This window comes from Clupea harengus, chromosome 8, assembly GCF_900700415.2.
Source record: "Clupea harengus chromosome 8, Ch_v2.0.2, whole genome shotgun sequence".
NCBI classification, from domain to species: domain Eukaryota; kingdom Metazoa; phylum Chordata; class Actinopteri; order Clupeiformes; family Clupeidae; genus Clupea; species Clupea harengus.
Window position 1 is genome coordinate 24,260,925 of NC_045159.1, and position 21,599 is coordinate 24,282,523.

Genomic DNA, 21,599 nt, shown 5'->3' on the forward strand with positions numbered 1-21,599 from the left:
TTTTCCTGTCTCTGTCATTTGGTGCCTGTAGGCAGATCAGATGCAGTCATAACCTCTAATTAAGTCCTGCTTAGGCACAGGGCAGATTTTTATTAAGCATATATACCCTGTATGTTCCCATATAGAGCTTGCTCCAGATAGCCGCCGAAGTCCTGGCCCTGATTTGGCCCCGACCTGGCCCCGATCCGGCATGGCCTGAGGCCAGGGCTGCACCGGAGGTCAGCTGTTACGTGGGTTTGAATGAGGATCTGCCAGCGCTGACTTCAGGCGTGCTGTAGCCAAGGCCATGCCACTGCCTTTGTGGCCTTTTGAAGAAATCCAAACAAGGCTGCTCCCCAAAGCAGTGCTGAGACAAAAGGCTAAATGTTGGCTTCCTATTGTGCTCCTCAGGTGCCCTGCTCCAGTCATTAGAAGCCCGGCATCAGTGTAGTCCTCACCAGTGTTACAGTTTGTTATTGTGTTTGGTGTGTTTCTCACCAGTGTTACAGTTTGTTATTGTGTTTGGTGTGTTTCTCACCAGTGTTACAGTTTGTTATTGTGTTTGGTGTGTTTCTCACCAGTGTTACAGTTTGTTATTGTGTTTGGTGTGTTTCTCACCAGTGTTACAGTTTGTTATTGTGTTTGGTGTGTTTCTCATCTGCGTGAATGTTTTTTTTCTGGCTGGCCGTGTGTGTGTGTGTCTCTGTGTGTGTGTGTGTGTGTGTGTCTGTGTGTGTGTGTGTGTGTGTGTGTGTGTGTGTGTGTGTGTGTGTGTGTGTGTGTGTGTGTGTGTATGCAGAACAGTAGTATTCCTGGGATTGGTGGGGGTGGGGGGGTGGGTGGGTTGAGGCGGTCAGGCCTGAGATGGATCCTGCAGATGATATTGTACTGGCCTGTAGTGGAGCCTGTGCAGCTGGGATTGCTATCTCCTTTGATATTGGGCCCTGTGTTATGTGGAAACCACCCTGCCCCGGCTCCACTTCCCCCTCAAACCATGGGGCTTTGCATGCCAGTGGCTTTTATAATCCCCTGAAGATTTGTAGTTTATTCTGCAGAATTCAGCCAGAACTATGTGAACTATGTCTCTTTTTTCCCCTCAAGGCTGTAATATCAGTGTGATGCTCGGACACACGGTTATTATTTGAGAACTCAGGTAGTGGGCTAGATCAGTAGGTGCACAGGCTCCTGCTGACGTATAGGAATTGAGCCCATGGTTTTGGGGGGTTTTCTGTCCATTGTAATGAAAACCAAGAAAAGCAGTTCATTGTTAATGTGATGTTAATTAGTTAGTGAGACTTCTCAGTGAATTAATGAAGAATCAAGTAGCCTTCTTTCTGAGGCCCTCTTTGTTTGGCTGCATCCTGCCAGTGTGTTGTTCTGGAAGGGGACAGAGGAGGTGGCTGGGATGTTCTCGCTAATCTTCCAAGAGGGAGTGCATGCCGAGGCACACCTCTCTTCTCTCTCTCTCTACCCCCACTCTCTTTCTACCTCTCCCTCCTGCTCTCTTTCTCTCTCATTGACCTGTCCCCCCCCCATCCTCCTCTTCTCCTGTCTCCTCATCCGTCTCTCTCTCTCTCTCTCTCTCTCTCTCTCTCCGTCTCTTTCAACGCATCCGTCTCACCAAAGAGACAGTGCCTTCGAGGTATTTTGTTGCCTTGCGGTTCCAAGAACAGCAGAGACTCCAGTCAGCGACCGGCACAGAGGCCCTCTGGCTCTGAAGTCCCTCTGTCTCTTAAAGTAAAAACAGTCACTCAGCCAAACTGTGTGTGTGTGTGTGTGTGTGTGTTGGAGGGATCCAGCAGGACAGACAGCAGGGGAGGACGTGTGCTGTGATGTCGCTAAAAAACAAACACATGCATGACAAGCTTTTCTAAGTTAGCATAGCCCACATATGAACAGAGGAGAATGAGAGGGAGAGAGAGAGAAAGAAAGAAAGAGAGAAAGAGGAGGGAGGGAGAGAGAGAGAGAGGGAGGGAGGGAGAGAGAGAGAGAGAGGGAGAGGGAGAGGGAGAGGGAGAGAGAGGGAGAGAGAGAGAGAGAGAGAGAGAGGTGGGGGAACACAGGCTGAACTCTCACCTGAGGCCTCTGACTCAGTGCGCTCAGTCTGTCGTGGTGACTCACTCGCTCCCCAAACTGAGATTGGGAAGATTAAAAGACATGAAAGAGTGGACTGGTGCCGTCAGCGCTGAGCAAACCCAGTCACCGTGGGCCTGAAGTTTTGGCCCGGAGCATCTCATTCAGCTCCCCAGATGTCTCCCGGTCTGCTCACCTCCCACATTGTCATCAGTGGGTGGTGTGTAGGGAGGAAAACATCGTTTAAGTCAAGGTCTAGTCCTTCTTTTCTCTTTTTTTTAGTTGACTTCATTTCCTTTTTCCACTAATTGCCGTGGGATTTTGATAATGTATATTTCAGCAATACAAGGCAAAAATTGTCTGCTTACCTTGCAAATGCAAAGCACAACAACTTCTGCTTTACTCTTCTTCCCTTTTGAAACGTTGCCATGATTCAGTTGATATGAAAATGAGAACTGCAGAAAACACACAATACAGTCCACACACTTTAAACAAAATACGTGCAGCCATTACATTTGACTCTTTACCCTCTAGTGTTAAAAATAGTCCTCTTTTATGTTTTGATCTAATTTTGTGTAATTGTAAACAGCGGGGTTGCACGGCAGACGGCAGGCGTACCACTGTAGGGCATATTACTCCTCTGGTGTTTTGCTAACCTTTTGCACAACATGTCTCTCTGGCACCTCTGCACAGAAATGCTGTCACCGCGCCAAGAACCACAGAGCATCAGTGATACGGACGTTCCCTATCGGCTCCCATCGCTCTGGAACAATAAACCACTGTGCTACTGGAACAAGGCAGGGAGCTTTTCCGATGGAACCCGAGTCGGGAACCACAACCCAGGCTTTGATATAGGGTGTTCCAGAGAGGATTCTCCATGGGAATCACTTTCAAGCGCCTTCAGTCGCATCACATTTGGCTATATCAGTATTTTTTTTCATCTGTGTGCCTTTGATTGATCAAGTTTATTTTTAAGCGTACAAAGGGCACAGTCCTAGTTTAACCTGGCAAAGCCAGCTGGTTCTGTACATTTCCTTTTCATAACGCAAGCCTTCTGATGTGTATTGGAACAGATCTTCAAATGCAAATGCTGATTTTTGCGCGTGCTTACACAGGGTGCCTTCGCAGGAGTTCACAGGGTATGCTGTTTTAAGTGATGATTGCCCATTAGTTTCCTTGTTCATGGAATCAAAATCAGTCAGCAAATCTGGGCATGTTCCATTGGCCCTGTAGCAAAAAAAATTGCAGTCCAGAAACATCATACCAGCCATAACCTGGAAAGCTTGTTTGAGATCAAAACACACCATTTGACGTGTGTGTGTGTGTGTGTGTGTGTGTGTGTGTGTGTGAGAGAGAGAGAGAGAGAGAGAGAGCTCTGTTGCTCAAGGAAGCTTGTAAAACAAGGAAATGATCTGTGAAGAGATCAACAGGATCAAGCGCTTGTGGCATCTCTGATGTCCCATGTGATTTTATTTAAGTATTTTCTTTAAGAGTTGTTCAGATAGTTGGGATTTCCCCTTCTCTCTCTCTCTCTCTCTCTCTCTCTCTCTCTCTCTCTCTCTCCTTCTCTCTCTCCATCCTAATACTGTGTGATGCTATCTCTGGCAAACCATTGATTCTGTTCAAGTACTCTCGCTCCCGAGTGATTTGGTGGTCATTGCTTTGTGTGGTTTCATCAAGGCCGTATGTCACTTTCCACTTCTGTCGCAGGCGTGTGTGTGCAAGGGGCAGGTCAAGGTGGACAAGCGTCGGCTTCCTCTCAAGTGCTTGAGCAAGAGACTCTTTACACCTTCAGCAGTTGGAGAGCCCAGCAATCAGAACACCAGTGAAGGGGAACCACGGCAGTTCAAAACAGCCAAAACCTTCAATCAAGGGTGCTATCTGAAAGAAAAATAAAACCCAAAAGCATTCACACAATAATTTTTCAAATAAGACTTGGAATTATTGGGCGGTAATTCGTCGTCATTTATACCTTCCCTTACGGCGGCTATGTAGGATTTGATCTTTTTGGTTTGTGTGACTCTAAAGATGGCTTCTTTTCCTAAAAGGTGACTGAAGCTGTTTTTTGATTGGTGGCCTGCTTCCCGTAGTGGACGTGTTTGTAAAGCTGCATTTGATTTGTGGCCCACCCACGTGGCAGTGCTCAAGGAGGACGTGGGGAAAGAATGCTGTGTTTCCCCTAAATAGTCGCCATTTCACTGCCAGCAGTTTAATTTTTTTGCGGTTATTTACTGCGGTTTGCCTGTGAAGTTCCACTGATCTGAGAGGTCTCCTTTCCTGCCGTGTGCAGGTGTGTATGCACTAGAATGAGGCTGTGTCCTGGCATGCCTACAAAGATTCAGACTTTAAAATGGAGGTGGGAGGTTTTTTTTCCCCTCCTTACCCTTCTCTTTGTCCTGACCCCATGTTAAAAAAAAAAAGTGCTTCACATCATAAAAGCTGTTAAGATCCTATTCTTCCCCGAGCAGCAGTCCTTATGGAACAGCTTCCTGGCTCAGATAAAAGCAGTTGTTTTCTGCCTTACAGGATTACAGGCAGACCTCATGTCTGTGCTTTATGAAACTGAAGGCAACTCACCATGTTAAGAATTTATGGTTTCGTCCATATATCACGAGTAGTAGAAACCTGCTCCTCTTTGAGTGCTATATCAAGAGATATAGGTGTTCCATGTAATAATTGTACTCTCTTTCCCACACACACACACACACACACACACACACACACACACACACACACACACACACTTGCAAACACAAAGCGGTGACATTTGAGTCCATAGTGTCCATATTCGACTGCAGTATTGCTTTACTTTCAGCCATGTGAGGTTAGCCTTTTGTCCCTTGACCTCAACACACAGGCTTGTCTACACACACACACACACACACACACACACTTACACACTTGCATCGTCTCTGTCACCTGGAGGCTCAGTCAGAAGCAGTCCGTCCGTCACAGAGGAAGTGAAACCCCCCTGTCAGTCGTGTGACTGACACCGTGCATGCCAAGAGAGGCTTCAGTTTCAGGATCTAAGCCTCATCCTGCTGCTGCTAATAGGGTGGCTGGCCTGATCTGTCTTTGTCAGGGGAAGGATTCAGTGTAGGGTCAAAGGTCACCGCAGGAGAGCCCTCTCTACAGCCTCAGGCTGCCTCTGCCTCTGCCTCAGCCACACGGCTAGGTGCTATTGTTACTCTGTGTGCTGGGGATCACATTCACTAGCCTGTAGTCAGGTAGCAGCTAGTGTTTAATTTAGCTCAATGGAGCCTTATGGAAAAGGGTGTGCACCTTTAAGCCAACACTCCTGTGCTCTTTCCACTGGCACTGAGTTTGCTGTCACAGTTACACTACATTACACTGCAATGAGTCAGCGGAGTGGAGCTAATTAAGCATCACACAGACTCTTAGATTACATGTCTGGAGGCAGCCCAACTAAACCAGTGGCCAGGTTGCAGGCGCAGAAGCCCCCGCATAAAGGACATCCTATTCCACAAAGTTTCCAGAGAAAAGTACACACCGCAAAGGTGCACATACATAGGGCAGTCTCCGCAAGGTGTCTTGGTGTAACCTTAATAGAGGTTAACGTGGCCTCGTGTAAACGTAATTGTGGCCCAACAGGTTTGGGCCATAGAGTCAAGCCTGTCTGTGGTAAATGCTAAAAAAAATGTTGTTGGTATTTATTAAGTACTTGGATGGACTTGAAATGAGTTGAACATTAAGACTTATTATTAAGACTTCGTGGTCGGATGAGGAAGCCATGAGGAAAAAATAACAAAGCATCAAGAAAAACTTGAAGTCAAGTCATCTGGGTATAAAATGTATCTGTTCCGGTACTAAAGAAAATGTGCATTTCAATGAGCTTAGGATGGAAAATCAGAAAAAAAAAATGCAGTGGTGTAATAAATCTGTGCATCGGTTGAGGTGGTGACATTTCAGAGAATGTGGCAACCGAGGACGGAAAAGCAAGCGACGCTGAGCGGAGAGACGCTCTTTGAAGAGCCGTGATTGAAATAAATATACCAGCAGGAAATGACTTAAGGAGGCCCTTGGAAGTGTGCCTGGACTGGTTTTGCAATATATTTGTGTTAAAAAGCGAGGGGACAAAAAAATAATATGCCAGTTTCTGTCCGAAACTAAACTTGTTTTATGTTCTTTTTTTGGCCCTTCTCGGAGAGGCATCAAAGGACACGAGGATGCCAGAACTGTTTACGTAGAACATCTGCCAGAAAAGGTCAAAACACAAGAATCTGTCTGGGACGGTCTATGTTGAGAAGTCTAACGTCCCTGCCAGGATTCCTGTCTACATAAAACAGGATTATTCCCCCCCTTACGCTGGGACTGTCTAGGCTTGGAGGGACTTTTACGGTGTGTCTTTATCGAGTGCGCTCATCAATGCTAATGGACCAGACAGGACTTGTCTGTGTTGCCCGTTACATAAATCTCACCGTATGGAAAAAACAGTCACTGGTTAACAAAGCGGCTGTTGAGTTCAACTAGTGTCACCAAAGCCACCAATTAAATTGTCGCTCCATAGTATCAAGGGTGTGTTACTCTGACAGAGTCCACTGACGTCTATTTACAGGCGCTTTCGTTCTTTGCTTAGTCTCGATCGTTTGCAGAAGTAGAGAGCAGGGAAAAGGCCGGATTTTTTCAGAAAATGTAGGGAGTGTTGGTCTTGTGGTGTTTTGTTGTGGGAGGCAGTGTGCGTAGGCCTCCAGGGTGACTCAAGACATCTCCCCTTCTGTAATTATGTCAAAAATACACTTTAAAGAGGAATGATGTTGAAATAAATGCCATTTTGTTCCTTGTGTGCTCAAAGGGGGTATTTTGGACCCAATGGGTTTCCCTTGTGCCTCAAAGGTTTCTCTCTTTCCCTTCCTTCCTTCCGTCCTTTCTTTCTTTTTTGCTTTCTTTCTTTCTTACTTTCTTTCTCATGGCAGACATTCTTTTTATGTCTTCTTCTTTTGGATCAATTTTAGGCTGTCTTCTTGGCAGTCTGAGGCACACTGACTCCGCTCCGTTTGGGGTGGCACCAGCCTGTGAAAAAGGAAGCCCTCTTGGACTTGGTGTGTCTCCAGTCGGGCAGCTGCTGTCTCTCTCAAGTGTGTGTGTGTGTGTGTGTGTGTGTGTGTGTGTGTCTGTGTGTGTGTCTGTGTCTGTGTCTGTGTCTGTGTGTCAGAAAAGTATGTTCACATTCAGACCCAGCCATGTTTGACCCGATGAAGGTTATGTTCATGAAGATCATTGCTGCCTATGATAATGTGTAGAGTTTGACTGCAGTATAGCTGTGCAGATTCAACATGTCTGAGTGTGGTCAGGGGATGTTTATGTAGAACACTGTTTAGTCGGCCATTGTCCTGTGTTCTGAAGGGTAATTACCTGGGTGTCTTGTTGCTGTAGTCATTTGCCTTTTGTCTGCTGTCTTCCATAATTTCAGATAATGACTGTTTTTAAGGCATTTCATCTGTCTGGGTGTTTTGAGCAGCCTTTAATCCGGGGATCAATTAAATCTTACTGGAAAAATTGGAATCCAGGGTAGTCGTCTGAGTTTGTTTGTGTGTGTGTGTGTGTGTGTGTGTGTGTGTGTGTGTGTGTGTGTGTGTGTGTGTGTGTGTGTGTGTGTGTGTGTGTGTGTGTGTGTGTGTGTTTGTGTGTCTGCAAAGATGACTCAACCAGACATGCTCACTTGCTCACTCACACACACACACACATACACATATACATACCTCCACATATAGTTGCACACACTCTCATTTTAAAGTTCTCCTAAGGGAATAGTGTTTACCTGTCTTCCTTGCCGGATTCCTCGGCTCCCTCAAACGGCCGGGCCGGGGCACCGGTGCCTGCCAGTCTGCTTTGGACAGTGGACACATTCTTACCCTGATATCACTAGCCTGCCGGGAACAAAGATGTTGAAAGCCCAGATTGAAGTGCTCTGAGAAGGGGCTCGGGGACATCGCGAGGGCAGATGACTCCATAGCCTGACTTCACAGACCTACTGTCCTCAGCAAGCTTCAGCAGGGGCATAGCCCATGGACGGGCATAACTGGCCTTGTCCCACCCACTGTAATGCTAGGCCCACCGAGTTACAATGCATCATGTAATTATTCAATAAAATATTGTTTTTTTTATAGTAATATAATCACAAACAGCTTGAAATCAATACAACTGTTCTCAATTTGTATTTGAACTAGATGTCCTGCATAGCGCTGTGTAAGTGTTAGACTAGGAAATAACAATATTATTGAAAAATATATAAGAAGACAGAATAATATATATTCATATATGTGCGTGTGTAATTTAAGCCTGTAAAGACTGATGCATCTAATTTTGAGTTTATTGGTACCTTTGACCAATTTAAACAAAAAACAACTATTGTTTGGAACATTTTGTAATATTTCATTTGGGTTGGTTCTTTGTCGTAGGCAAAAAAACTAAAACAAACAAAAAAATTAACATTGCTGCTTATTACAGTGCCACCCAGTAGTCGAATGAAAATGTTTTCAGCACCTCAGGAATGGATTCTAGTCCATAAACCAAGTTTGGTGTCTGAGATATAATTTTTCTGTTATCATCATGAATTGCAATACAAAGACAATGGAGGGAATATTTTATGTGGGTTAGTTTTTTTTTTTTTTTTCAAACAGGAACCTTTTTGAGGTGAGGCAACATTTTGAGGTGAGGCAACATTTAGCACTACTTCAGGAAGGGGTCCAAGTTTCATGTCATCAAAGAGTTGCTGAGATATGATTTTTCTGTCAGCATCATGAATTGCAATACAAAAAATTAACATTGCTGCTTATTACAGTGCCACCCAGTAGTCGAATGAAAATGTTTTCAGCACCTCAGGAATGGATTCTAGTCCATAAACCAAGTTTGGTGTCTGAGATATAATTTTTCTGTTATCATCATGAATTGCAATACAAAGACAATGGAGGGAATATTTTATGTGGGTTAGTTTTTTTTTTTTTTTTTCAAACAGGAACCTTTTTGAGGTGAGGCAACATTTTGAGGTGAGGCAACATTTAGCACTACTTCAGGAAGGGGTCCAAGTTTCATGTCATCAAAGAGTTGCTGAGATATGATTTTTCTGTCAGCATCATGAATTGCAATACAAAAAATTAACATTGCTGCTTATTACAGTGCCACCCAGTAGTCGAATGAAAATGTTTTCAGCACCTCAGGAATGGATTCTAGTCCATAAACCAAGTTTGGTGTCTGAGATATAATTTTTCTGTTATCATCATGAATTGCAATACAAAGACAATGGAGGGAATATTTTATGTTGGTTAGTTTTTTTTTTTTTTTTCAAACAGGAACCTTTTTGAGGTGAGGCAACTTTTTGAGGTGAGGCAACATTTAGCACTACTTCAGGAAGGGGTCCAAGTTTCATGTCATCAAAGAGTTGCTGAGATATGATTTTTCTGTCAGCATCATGAATTGCAATACAAAGACAATGGAGGGATTCACAGATAAATTACCTTAAATACCTGCTGTATCATATTTGATACATACATTTTCAATAAGATTGTACTATAAAATAAATAAAATGATGTATGAAGCAATTATAATTCGCTTCAAAACAGTACATTATAGTGACATATTAGTAACTTTAAAAAAATTGCCCCTGCCAAATACTTGTGAGTTACTACATGAAGGCAGCCATTTTGTATATAGCGTTTAAAGGCGCACTACTGCCAACAGTGCACCTACAGTGCACGGATAATCCATCAGAGGACAGAAGACGTGTCAACGCATACAACAGGTTATAATGACGTCTCAAAAACTCATGTAGCAAATATGATACAACAGGCATTATATAGTGTGTGTATATATATATATATATAGGGTTATTTACTAAAACCGCACTAAATAGGAATGATCTGCAGGTTTCCAAAAATTGCTGTAATATAGATATACTTTGTGATTGTGTCGCTGTACACTAAAAGAGATATTGATATGTCAGTTTCAGCACCCCCTATGGACATGAATGAAGAATGTCGCCAAGTGGAAGTATACCAAATTTCAAAACTTTAGCTTAAGTCGTTCTCGAGATATTGAAATTGAAACCTGAGGGAGAATTTTTTAATTTTGCCACACGTCCTGAAGGCACATAAAGCAAATAAGGTTTTTATTATGTGGCCCTATAAGGAGGGCGGTCTGCCCTTACACTGGTTGTTGTTGCCGTGGGAGATTCTTAAAAATGTTGACCACATAGTTCCAGTGATGTAAACCTGCTTGTAGGCTATTGTGCCTGTTGTTGCGATATTGTGCATTCAGTTGTTGTGAGAGCAGGCCGTTTGTTTTACCTCCGATTAGAAAAGTATGCATGATGGATAGAGGCACTGTGTTTTTTTGCTGTAATCTTTGTTTTTCTATAAATTCCTTTTCAGTGAAAACAAAGAACGGAAGATTTAACTTGCTTGATTATTGAGTCTACCACACTCGTGCTGTGTGGTGGTCTAGCCGAAGACTGCCTTCAGTTCAGCTGTAATACACTGTGATGAACGTTGAGTTGGGTTGTGCCTGCTCACTTTCACAGAGGCCTGCCCAAAAATACAATTCTGGCTACGCCGCTGGGCTTCAGCCCCAGGGTTTCTATGAGAGAGAAGAGAGGGATTGCTAAATGCCTTGATGCATTGTTATGGTTTTGTGATAAACTGACAAATTGGTACCCCTATATCCACCTGCTACAGTGATGTTTATCAGGCAAGATAATGGTGACTGGGTTGGGGGAGTTAGATGCAACTCTGCTTTCATGTTGCGTTTATGTTCCCTTTGTCTGTTTGTGTGTGTGTGTGTGTATGTGTGTGTGTGTGTGTGTATGTCTGTGTGTGTGTGTGCATTCATGCTCCACCAAAAAACTTCAGATCAAGCCTGTGGAGGCCTGGGTGAGATAAACCATCAGACACTCTTTTTTTTTTTCTTTTTCCACAAATCTCCAATCCGGCATAATCTTCAAGACTGTGAAAGAGAATTTCTTTTCTGCCGCTGTCCGGTGTTGTCCCTCCCCACAGCACACTCCTCCCCGTCTCTACACCCCCTCACCCCCACCCCAATCTGGCTGATCACCGTGGCGATAAGAAAGATTGGGTGGTGGTGGAGGGGGGTGTGGAGTGAGTGGAGGGTGCAGAGAGAAGGGGGATCAGTGACTTCAAAGCCGTGTGGCAGCATTCTCCCGGCCGGGACTGTTTACACTGCTCCCAGGAGCCTGCATTCCTGCCTCGCATTTTTCCATGGTATTCCGAGAGCTGCCCTGCGCTCCTGGCTGTGAGCCGAAGGCTTTGGCGATAACCCCCCCCCCCCCCCCCCTTCATCTCATCTCATCTCTCTCTCTCTCTCTCTCTCTACTCCTCTCCCTCCTAAAGCTTCTCTTCCTCTTCTTCCCTCTGTCTCTTTCAGTGGCGGCGGACTGTACAGCTGGCCGAAGATAGCCAATGGCTGGCCCTCAAATGTCCAGACTCTCCCTCTTTCGCCTCAAGCAACCACCCTTACATTTTGAGATCTAGTGCTAAGTAGTGATATGTGACATCATCTACCTTGCATACCACATCATAGGCTGGAGCCAAATGCTGATCAGCATGTCCTAGCCCTGATCTACTGCGGGATGATGTTTTTCTGGAGTCGTTGATGCCGTCTGTAAGTCCAGTGAGCGCCGTGAGCCATGAGGGGCCTCATTGGGGTCATGTAAAGCATCATTAACAGACCGACTCCTCTACTCAGCGTCTGTCTACAGTGAGAGCATGCTAGGTATAATCTAAGCGCTGGCCATTTGGCATCGGTAGAAAAAGATGGGTATTTTTGTGATCTCATTTAGCTGCTCCCCCCTCGTTTATATTATTGATTCGGTCTCTTGAGGTCGCTGGCAGATGTCGGGAGATTTAACGGCGTGCCGTCATGGAGGTTGTTTGTGTGACTTGGTCATGTTTACACTTTGGCACGGACTCGACAATAAAGACGGGGGGTTCAGGGGGGAGGCCTTCATGTGGCGCTGCTGTGGACAGTGTTGGGAGTGGATCCCATGACTCCAACTCTCCGTCTCTCCCCCTCCCCTCCCCGGGGCTTGGGCCATGCGGAGGGCCGGCTGGCTGGTTGGTTGGCTGGCTGGCTGGCTGGCTGATTACGGGGTTGGGCCAGAGAGACTCCCCACGGCGGGCGGGCGGCGGGCGGGCGCTCGCTCCGTCGCAGGCATGACTCACCCAGCGGGAGAGAACAAGCTCATTTGTGGAGAGGGGACGTCAGCATTACAGCGCGGTTTGATGTGTTTCTCGCCCGCAAAAACTACTCCCTTCTTCAATTAGGCTCCCCCCTCACACACACACTCACTAACTCGCACTCTCTCTCTCTCTCAGTGGCATACACACATACACGTGCACACACACACAGATGCAGACACACACATAAACACACAGCTCCGTCACCAACCATGCTGGGGATTTTCCCCTGGCAAACACTGTGAATCATCACCACAATTCATATTACAGTGTGTAACTATGAGTTATTGAGTGCACTTCCCAAACTGGCCTAATTGCCCCTAAATGCCTCCCCAGTTCAAGTCCTGGTCTTAAATGCTACATTGCATTTGAAAGTTCTTCTGTTTTTAGTCTCTTTTTTTTTTCCATTCCCTCGCTCGGTCTGAAACAAGTCTGATGTTTCCTGGTTTCCCTTTCAAATGTCAGTCTTCGGGGTGTGGGTTTTCTCAAGCCGTCTCGTATAACCTCATTTAACATGGCTGTGTGTGTGAGATCAATACAGGTATCAGATGGAGATAAACGCTGCATTGTGGGTTAAGGGCTGTTTGGCGCTCGGGTCGGACAGTGGAGGAGGGAGATAGGAGATCTGACGTGCGGCTCAGGTGGCAGAACTCCAGCCGTCCCCTTTGTGCCGGTCTGAAGGCCTCCTCCACTGCCTGAGAAAGACATGTCCCATGAAAAGGAGGGGTGGGGGGGGGGGGGGGGTTGAAATTCCACTGGTTGCATGCTGGATTCTGGCTGGTGCACAGTTTCACTCCTCTTTAGGAGTGCACTGCACAGCATGAGGTGTTAGGACTGTGTGTGTGTGTGTGTGTGTGTGTGTGTGTGTGTGAGAGAGAATGACTCTGAGTGTTAGGACTGTGTGTGTGTGTGAGAATGACTGAGTGTTAGGACTGTGTGTGTATGTGTGAGAATGACTCTGCGTGTTAGGACTGTGTGTGTGTGTGTGTGTGTGTGTGTGTGTGTGTGTGTTTGAGTATGACTCTGAGTGTTAGGACTGTGTGTGTGAGTGAGAATGACTGAGTGTTAGGACTGTGTGTGTGAGAATGACTCTGAAATGACCAGATGCATAGGGAGGGAGGAAGAGAGAGGCGGAGGGGAAGGGAAGGGAAGGGGGGGGTGAAAAAGGAGGGACGTTTCAGCTCATATGCAATCTTGCCCTTTGATCTGGAGAGGATGAGAAGTGAGGTGTTGGCTGTGCCGGGAGTGTAGGAGAGGAGTGGAGCGCACTGGGCTGACTGCTGTAAAAGCGCCTTATCCTGCAGAAGGAGAACCATATTAAAAGCTCACTCGGCAGCACCATCATTTCTATTTTATATGGACAGGCATAAAAAGAGACACCTGTCTCTCGTTAAAACCACACATGCTGGAAGTCCCGGCGGCTGGCAGTGGAGTGATCTGCCCTGCCTCCTTCTGCAGAACAACCAGAGGGCACCACACTTTATTTTTACTCAGGGGACTTTTTTTTCATATAAACTGAGGGACTATTTTTCTGTTTGCTCTCACTAGTGTGGCAGTATTGGTTAGGGAGAGGAATCCCTGGGGACGGTTAATACTTTTTTATAGTTTGACGTTTCTAATACAGTGGCCAGGTTGTAGGACTAAAGTGACAGGAGGTGATGTGAGATGATTGGATGTGGTAGCTCTGAGTTGAGCAGAGGAGAGGAGAGGGGAGGGGAGGGCAGGAGGAGAGGAGAGGTGGAGAGGAGAGAAGAGGAGAGGAGAGGTGGAGTGGAGAGGAGAGAAGAGGAGAAAAGAGGAGAGAAGAGGAGAGGAGAGGAGAGAGGTGGCAGCAGCAGTGTGCTGGAGTCAGAGTCTTAGCAGGAGCAGGAGCAGGAGCAGGAGAGTAAATGAATGGGCAGAGAAGCAGGCAGGGCTGGTCACAGAGCAGAGGCCCTCTCTGATCCACCCTTCACAACACTTTCCATATGTCTCTCCCTAAATGCACTCCTTCATCCCTCACTCCGTTCTCTCTCTCACTCTCTCTCTCTCTCTCTCTCCCTCTCTCCCTCTCGCCCCCTCTCTCTCCCTCTCTCTCCCTCTCCAGTGCTCCTGTACATCTGTTATATCTGACAAAATCACGTGTATCACATGTGTGTTAAACATGCTACAGCTGAACAGAGTATACGACGTGTTCAAAGCATTTCTACATGACCTAATAATGACATAATAAGGAAAACAACATGGAACAGGAAATAATGAATTAGAAAGTAATTAAAAGTACTGCTGCTACTACTACTACTACTACTTCTACTTCTAAGCTAAAACTAAGGGGTTGGGTCATGAGGTTGTGTCAGCGGTATGCATCTTCCATTCTCTTTCTCTCATTCGCCATCTTAGCCTTTTTGACATCTCCCCTCCCACTTGCCTGGGACTTTGCCACCTTTTGGCTGGCTGTTAGCTCCCTTGTTTGACCTCTGCTTCGGAAAACCAGCTTGACCAAAAAATGCCCTTCCTCCCTACCCCTTAGATGAGGCTGAGCAGGGATCCGATCCGAACTTCCTGAACGAGAGAAGGTGGAGGAGGAGGAGGAAGCCGTGAGTCATGTTTAGCACCCCTCTCCCACGCCATACGTCAAAGGCCCAAAGCTCTCTCCGAAACCTTAAGAACAAGAGAGAAATGTTTGCTCTAAGACTCACACATTTCAAACATGTCTGAGCATTTTCAAACCGTGCGGACATGACTTACTATTGGTGCAGCGAAGAAGTGAACTGCGCCCGATAAAGCCTGAGATGGAGGTAAAGACAGGCGCAGGAAGTTAGAGGGAGTCTGTGTACATGGCCCTTGTTACTAGGAAAGAGGGATCATTCAAACACTAACAATTGCTGGGGCTAGAGAGCCTCTTACTGGTGTTGGAAGGGAAGCACTGTGTTTATCTTCACCCGCGCCTTTGAAATGGATAGTGTGGGCCTGAGGGGAGTGTGTGTGTGTGAGTGTGTGTGTGTGTGTGTGTGCTTGGGTGTGGGTGTGTGTGTGTGTGTGTGTGTGTGTGTGTACATGCACACACAAGTGCAGGGCTTTGATACACATTGTGCTCTTTTTCGGAGGTGGGTTTACTGGTACAGTGGAAAGAATGAAGACCGGCGGCCACACAAAAACTCACAGCTGAACCGTCGCCATGGCGATGGGCAGCCCTCCTTTTGTCCGGCCCCCACAAACAGCGTTGACTTTTGTCTGTGGGAATATACACACGACTCATTCACTCGCTCGCTCATTCCTTTCACTTCTGCTTCCTGGGTCAAAGGTGCTGTGATCATATCGTGTTTTAAGGGGCTCGTAATCCGCCACGGCTCCTTCCTCTCTCCCTTCTCTCCTTCCTCTCCTCCTGCTCCTTCCCTCTCTCCCTTCTCTCCTCCTGTCCCTGCCACAAAAAAATAAGCAGAAACTTGTTCAATATAGACACACAAATTCTTCTGACTTCACTCAGGAAAGAAACCCTCCTCTTTCTCTCTCTCTCTCTCTCTCTCTCTCTCTCTCTCTCTCTCTTTCTCTCTCTCTCTCTGCCCTCTTTCTCTGAGCTCTTCCTAGTTTGTGAAACACAGTGTTGCTTTTGTTGGCTCCCTCAAAGGCCTGCACTTCAGATAGCTGTGTGGCCAGTGTTATTGTGTGTTTTCCCTGGGAGATATTCAGGAGTGTTGCTGCAATACGACATCTGGTTTGAGAACAGCACGCCTTACTTGCATGTAGGTTTTTATTTATTTTTGAAGTGTATGTGTACGTGTGTCCGCGTGAGTGTTTATGCACGCTCCGTCTTTTGTCGTTCTCCTCGTTTGCCTCGCCGAGCGTCTGCTTGTGTTTGTTTTTGCCCCTGACACTCTTCCGTGTCTGTGAGGGTATCTCTGAGCCCTGTCTTTGTGCCTGCATCGGAATGCCCCCCCCCCCCCCCCCCCCCCGCTCCATATTTGTGCCTTTCCCTGGAGTGTGTGTTTGTGAGCCGTCCCACTTTCTCCCCCTCGGGGACGGTAGCAGGTCAGTGGTGCAGTAATGCGTGTCCCGGCCTCCAGAGCTCTGTCCCAGGCCCCGTCCGGCCTCCCCTGCAGCCGCTCTGTGTGTCTGTGTGTGTGTGTGTGTGTGTGTGTGTGTGTGTGTGTGTGTGTGTGTGTGTGTGTTAGTGTGTCACCAGGGACGCTGCTCCCCCTGCTGGTCACTCACTAAAGCAGCACCTTGGTCCATGATTTTCCTCTGACCCAAACAGCACACAACCACACGGGAGCTCAGTGCCGCCCTGCATCTACCCGGGACTGATCGGGCAAAGATGCTCAGCGAAACGGGATTAGGACTGTTTTGAAACTTACAAGAGTTTCTTAGGCTCACACAGGGAAAGTGGCTGAATTGAGTCGGCCTCTGGAAATTGCCCGGTCCTTACTGCTCGCTCCGTACAGCTACAGCCCTACAACACCCCCGCCACCCCTGCAGCACACCTGGGTCTGTTTGCAGGGACTTGACAGCTTGTGTTTGGTGACGTGTCACAGAGAGTGGCCATCCTAGACCCCCTCCATGCACAAGTGGACACGTTGACTGTGAGGGGATCTCTCTTTGGAGCTCAGTGAAGGGCAGACACATAAAGCACATGTTCTTGGCACAGCAGCCCGCTGCTCTAATGTCATTTCACTGCAGTCACTGTGTGCATCACTGTCTCCCGTGATCCTGGCCTGGCGCTGTCAGTGCAGACACACTGGGGGGGGGGGGGGGGGGGGGGGACTCTTGTTTTGACAGGACTGAAGTGGGTTATGCCTCTTGTTCCCCCATTGCACGTTGCACGCTTTCTTTTCTTTTTTTTTTCAGTTTTCTATTTGTCGGCGGCCTCTTCGTTTTCCAGGAAGCGGCTCCCCGTCTGAAAGCAAACGGGGCCTGTGTCTGAGGGAGGCTGTGATCCAGTGTAAAGGGGGCGAGAGGGCTGTGCCGCGACCCCAGCAGTATTCCTCTCTTTCTGAAGCCATTTCATCCATCTGAAGAGCACCGCTTCTCTGCTTCAGTAACACACATGCACTAGGGAAGTGGTTCTCAAAGGGGGGCGCGATGTCACAGACGGAGAAAAAAATAAAACACCGCCGACCTGTCACTGGTTACCTGTCTGCTGGAAAAAAAAAAAAATTCGAACCAAAGGACCTCCCAGCTCATGGATCCCCAGCTTTACTGTCACAGCTCTCCCCCTCGCCCCCCCTCGCCCTCGCAACAAACCGCTGCACCCCTCCACTGAGAGGCGGGTTGGGTTTCTGCCCCGTAGGGCCTAGTGCTCGCATGCGATGGAGCTGGAGACTTAAACCCGCGCACACGCACAGCAGTTCCAGCTTAGCTTCGCGGCGGCAAAACCTCCTCGTGTTCCTTTCTGTTCCTCCCAGGGCAGGCTGGGGGTCGCGTGCATGTTAAACACACGACTGAGGTTACCATTTACAGTGGAGGTGTGCTAGCTGATACGGCCCAAAACTCTGGGTGACCCTAAACCATTTCCTGAACGTCAGTATCTTGTAGTAGGTATAACGCTGGGGTTGTTTCCTCGAGATCTGGAAGTTATTTTGCATGTGGTCTTCTGCTAAGTAAATTAAGGCAGAATCATTGGAAGACGAGACTATTGTAATTCTATTGTGGCGGGGAGCACCAATATACCAGATGCTGGCCGAAGGATTTAGCATGGAAAGGTCCATATTATTGCGCAGACCATTTATGACCGATAATAAAAGAGAAGACGGACCCAAAAGCTCCACTGCATTTTGCAGTGTCGCACAACCTAAGTCATCGGAAGCCTCATTTTGAGCAGGAAATGCCCCCTCTCTTTCTTTATGGCATTATTTATGGCTTTCTCTCTCTCTCTCTCTCTCTCTCACCCTCCTCCTTTCTCCCTCTCTTCATATGTTTACTTCTTACATTCTGACATACATGGACAAAGTTCACAAGTAATATGCACAAACTGTAGTATTTGATGTAATATGTAATTGAACTATTCACATAAATACATACATTACTTTATTATTTTGTATTTACATATTTATATACATGAATTCTTGTTTTCACACACACACACACACACACACACACACACACACACACACACACATACACACACCCAAGCTGACACAGACTCTCTTCCCTGAGTCGGATTCACAGGTGTGTTTCTGATTGAGCCGTCTGGCCGGATCGCTGAGCTGCCTGTTTGGATCCCGCTGTCTGTCTGTGTGGGGGGCCCAGCTGTGAGGCGCAGAGGGGGAATGTTGATGTCTCCCCTGGAAACTGGGTCGGAACACAGGCTGGGTCACCGGCCAAAATATTTTGGTGTTGCTGGAAGGGGAGGAGGGAGGGAGGGGAGGATGAGTGTGTTCTTGCTGTAGGGAGAGGGTGATTTGGGTTAATCAAATTCCTCCCCGAAGAACACTCACTTGGCCGGCTCTCCAGGCCTTGGAGGGACGAGGCCCTTTTGAAAGAGCTTGATCCTCTCCCTCGTCGGTTCGCTCTCCAGGCCCCTCCATTCATCTCTGCTGCAGGTGTGCCTGCTCAAGTACCTTCTCCTCCCTGCTTTCAGCTTCATTTCAGTTGTTCTTTCTCCTCCCCCCTCCTCTCTCTCTCTCTCTCTCTCTCTCTCACACACTCTCTCCCTCGCTCGCTCTCTTTCTCCCAAAAAATTGTCATCATGTGTATGCATGCTTTGAAAAAAAAGTGCCTTGCGACTTGAGTGGATTTAAATTGAAGGGTAGGGAGCGATCAGAGGCGCAGACTGCCTTTGGTTGCCTCTAACGCACACTGACATAACCGCCGGGCCTGAGCTCCCTCCTGGCAGCAGATGAACAAGAAAGCAGCCCTCTGCCACCGTTGGCACAGGAAGAAAGGAGACCCACAGGGCACACAGGAGGAAAAAAAATATTGACTTCTACACCACAGCCACTCTTTATTTTCCCTTGCTTACTGCTCCTCTTGTTTGTTTTCGGGGGTTGCGAGATTCTTTGCCTTTGAGTATTTTTGGGGGCCAACTGTGATTGAGCTGAGAGGAATGCCTTTCATCGCGAGATAGAGAGAGAGAGAGAGAGAGAGAGAGAGAGAGAGAGAGAGAGACGTCGCTTGGCGAGACTTAACAGATATAGACGGTGGATTGACCATTGTCAACATTGACAAGGAGGGAGGGGAGCGCGCTGCGGTTTCTGCTCCCTGTGAAAACGGAGACTCAGTGATTTTGGTTCCCAGGCCTTGTAGTTTCCCTCCACCCCTGAAAAGCCAAATGAAGATGGTTCTTTTCGGGTCAGTACAGTCTACCCGCATGGTTTATTTTAGTCCCCAGCCATCTCGCCCCTCACTTTCGGAGACGAAAATACAAATGAGGGATTATGGACAATGTTCCCTGTCTCTTGATTGTAAGTGGGGTTGGCATATACTTATGTTGGCACACAGAGGGAAAAAAAAAAGATAATGATTAGTTTTGGTAGAATTTCTAAACAAAAACGTCTTTGTTGGTCTGAAGTCAATACATGTATAATCAGTAAATGGCAGCTTTAAGTCAGCCTAGGTTTAGCGCATTGTGCTAAGATTGCAATGAGTCACTCATTAAAATAGGCGGTACTTGGAAAAGGGCCTTTATGTTCAGTTGCGAAACAAATTCTAAAATCTAAAGTCTAAAATTATGCAGACTGCATGTAAACCAGACAACATTTGTGAAATCGCCTCAGACTAAGAGTGATGAGGCCTTGAGGAACACTGCCAATGGTCTCACTATAACTTTAAACCATACATTTGATGAGGCATAACAAAAATGTGTCTGCTGTCAAAACTAAATTGACAAGTTAAAGGATGATGAACATTTATAAAAGCCCAGGTTTTATGCAAACTGGAATACAGCAGTCACCTGTAGCGAACTATACTGGAAGAGACACTACAGAATGTACTGAAGTGTGTGTGTGTGTGTGTGTGTGTGTGTGTGTGTGTGTGTGTGTGTGTGTTTGAGTGAATGTACTGCAGTGTGTGTGTGTGTGTGTGTGTGTGTGTGTGTGTTTGAGTGAATGTACTGAAGTGTGTGTGTGTGTGTGTGTGTTTGAGTGAATGTACTGAAGTGTGTGTGTGTGTGTTTGAGTGAATGTACTGAAGTGTGTGTGTGTGTGTGTGTGTGTGTGTTTGAGTGAATGTACTGCAGTGTGTGTGTGTGTGTGTGTGTGTGTTTGAGTGAATGTACTGCAGTACATTTTCTCTTGGTTGTAATAATAATAATGCCTCGGAGTTGTCCTCTCCATCTCTACAAGGGCCTCGGTAGTCTGTGAGACTTCAGTGCTCTGTGGTCACAGGAGAGACATAAAACAGAGCACCAGCCGTGAGCAGCTTTGCTCGCGCACTTGTCAGATGTAGACGAGGCATGGCTGAGCAGTGGCCATTTCAGAGATAGTCTGGAGTCTGGAGTCCCTCTGTCCACATGAACAAGCCCATTATTGGTCAAGAAAAAAGGGAATGTTGCACTTTGGTAATGTTTCTGTTGAATGTTTAAAATATATATATATATATTACACGCATCTCATGAGCTACCAACCTTCCCCTGCCCCCCAGAGTCTGATGGACTACCCAGGGCCATCCTGTGACGGTTTAGTTGTCGTTCTGTATTTGCCATTTGTCCCTCATTTCCAACGGCCGCCTCCCTCCCATCCTCTCCCCTCTGCCGCACCCATCTGATGGATGTGCTTCAGGCCCTGTGTGACTTCTGACATCAGCGTCCCCAGCCAATGACATCACCTGCCCCTTGGTCCTTATTAACTGTGGGATTTCCGTTGCCTGACATCAGAAGGGGGGGGGGGGGGGGGGGGGAGGGAGGGAGGGAGGGAGTCCCAGCAAACGCAGGCCGTGCCAACCTGGGAGCCGGCGGACATGTCACCGAATCGACCACCCCAGAACATTCTGGGAGAGTACGAGAGTGGGGGAATCAGATCAGCTTTGAAACTGGGAAGAAACTCATGGGTACCGTGTACCAGCATGGCACTGCAGCATAGATATTTGATCTAGTCTGAAAAAGACTGAGTCTTTACCCACTTCTGGTTCTGGTTTATGTAAAGGGGGAGGCTTGTCTTGAGGAATATATTTTGGCCACAGTATTTGTTCTTTGTGGAGTTCAACCCTTGCTTTGTGTTTGAGGCTTCACATCATCTTTTTGGGGGGTGTGTGTGTGTGTGCGCGCGCGTGTGCGTGAGTGTGTGTGTGTGCGAGAGAATAAGAGAGAAAGAGGTCTTAAGCTCCTGTCAGCGTTATAGGAAATGAGAGGGAGTGAGGATGTTTTTTTCACTTGTTCATCTTTGATAAGGTGCCTATTAGTCAAATATGCACCCACATGTTCAGGAA

At 47.0% G+C, this 21,599-nt stretch overlaps 1 protein-coding gene across 1 annotated transcript in view; it reads left to right on the top strand.

The window, feature by feature from the left end:
• The window catches only part of LOC105896055 (E3 ubiquitin-protein ligase RNF43), a 75,441-nt gene that overhangs the window by 24,971 nt on the left and 28,871 nt on the right, over nt 1-21,599 (top strand). The gene's annotated exons all lie outside the window — the stretch shown is intronic.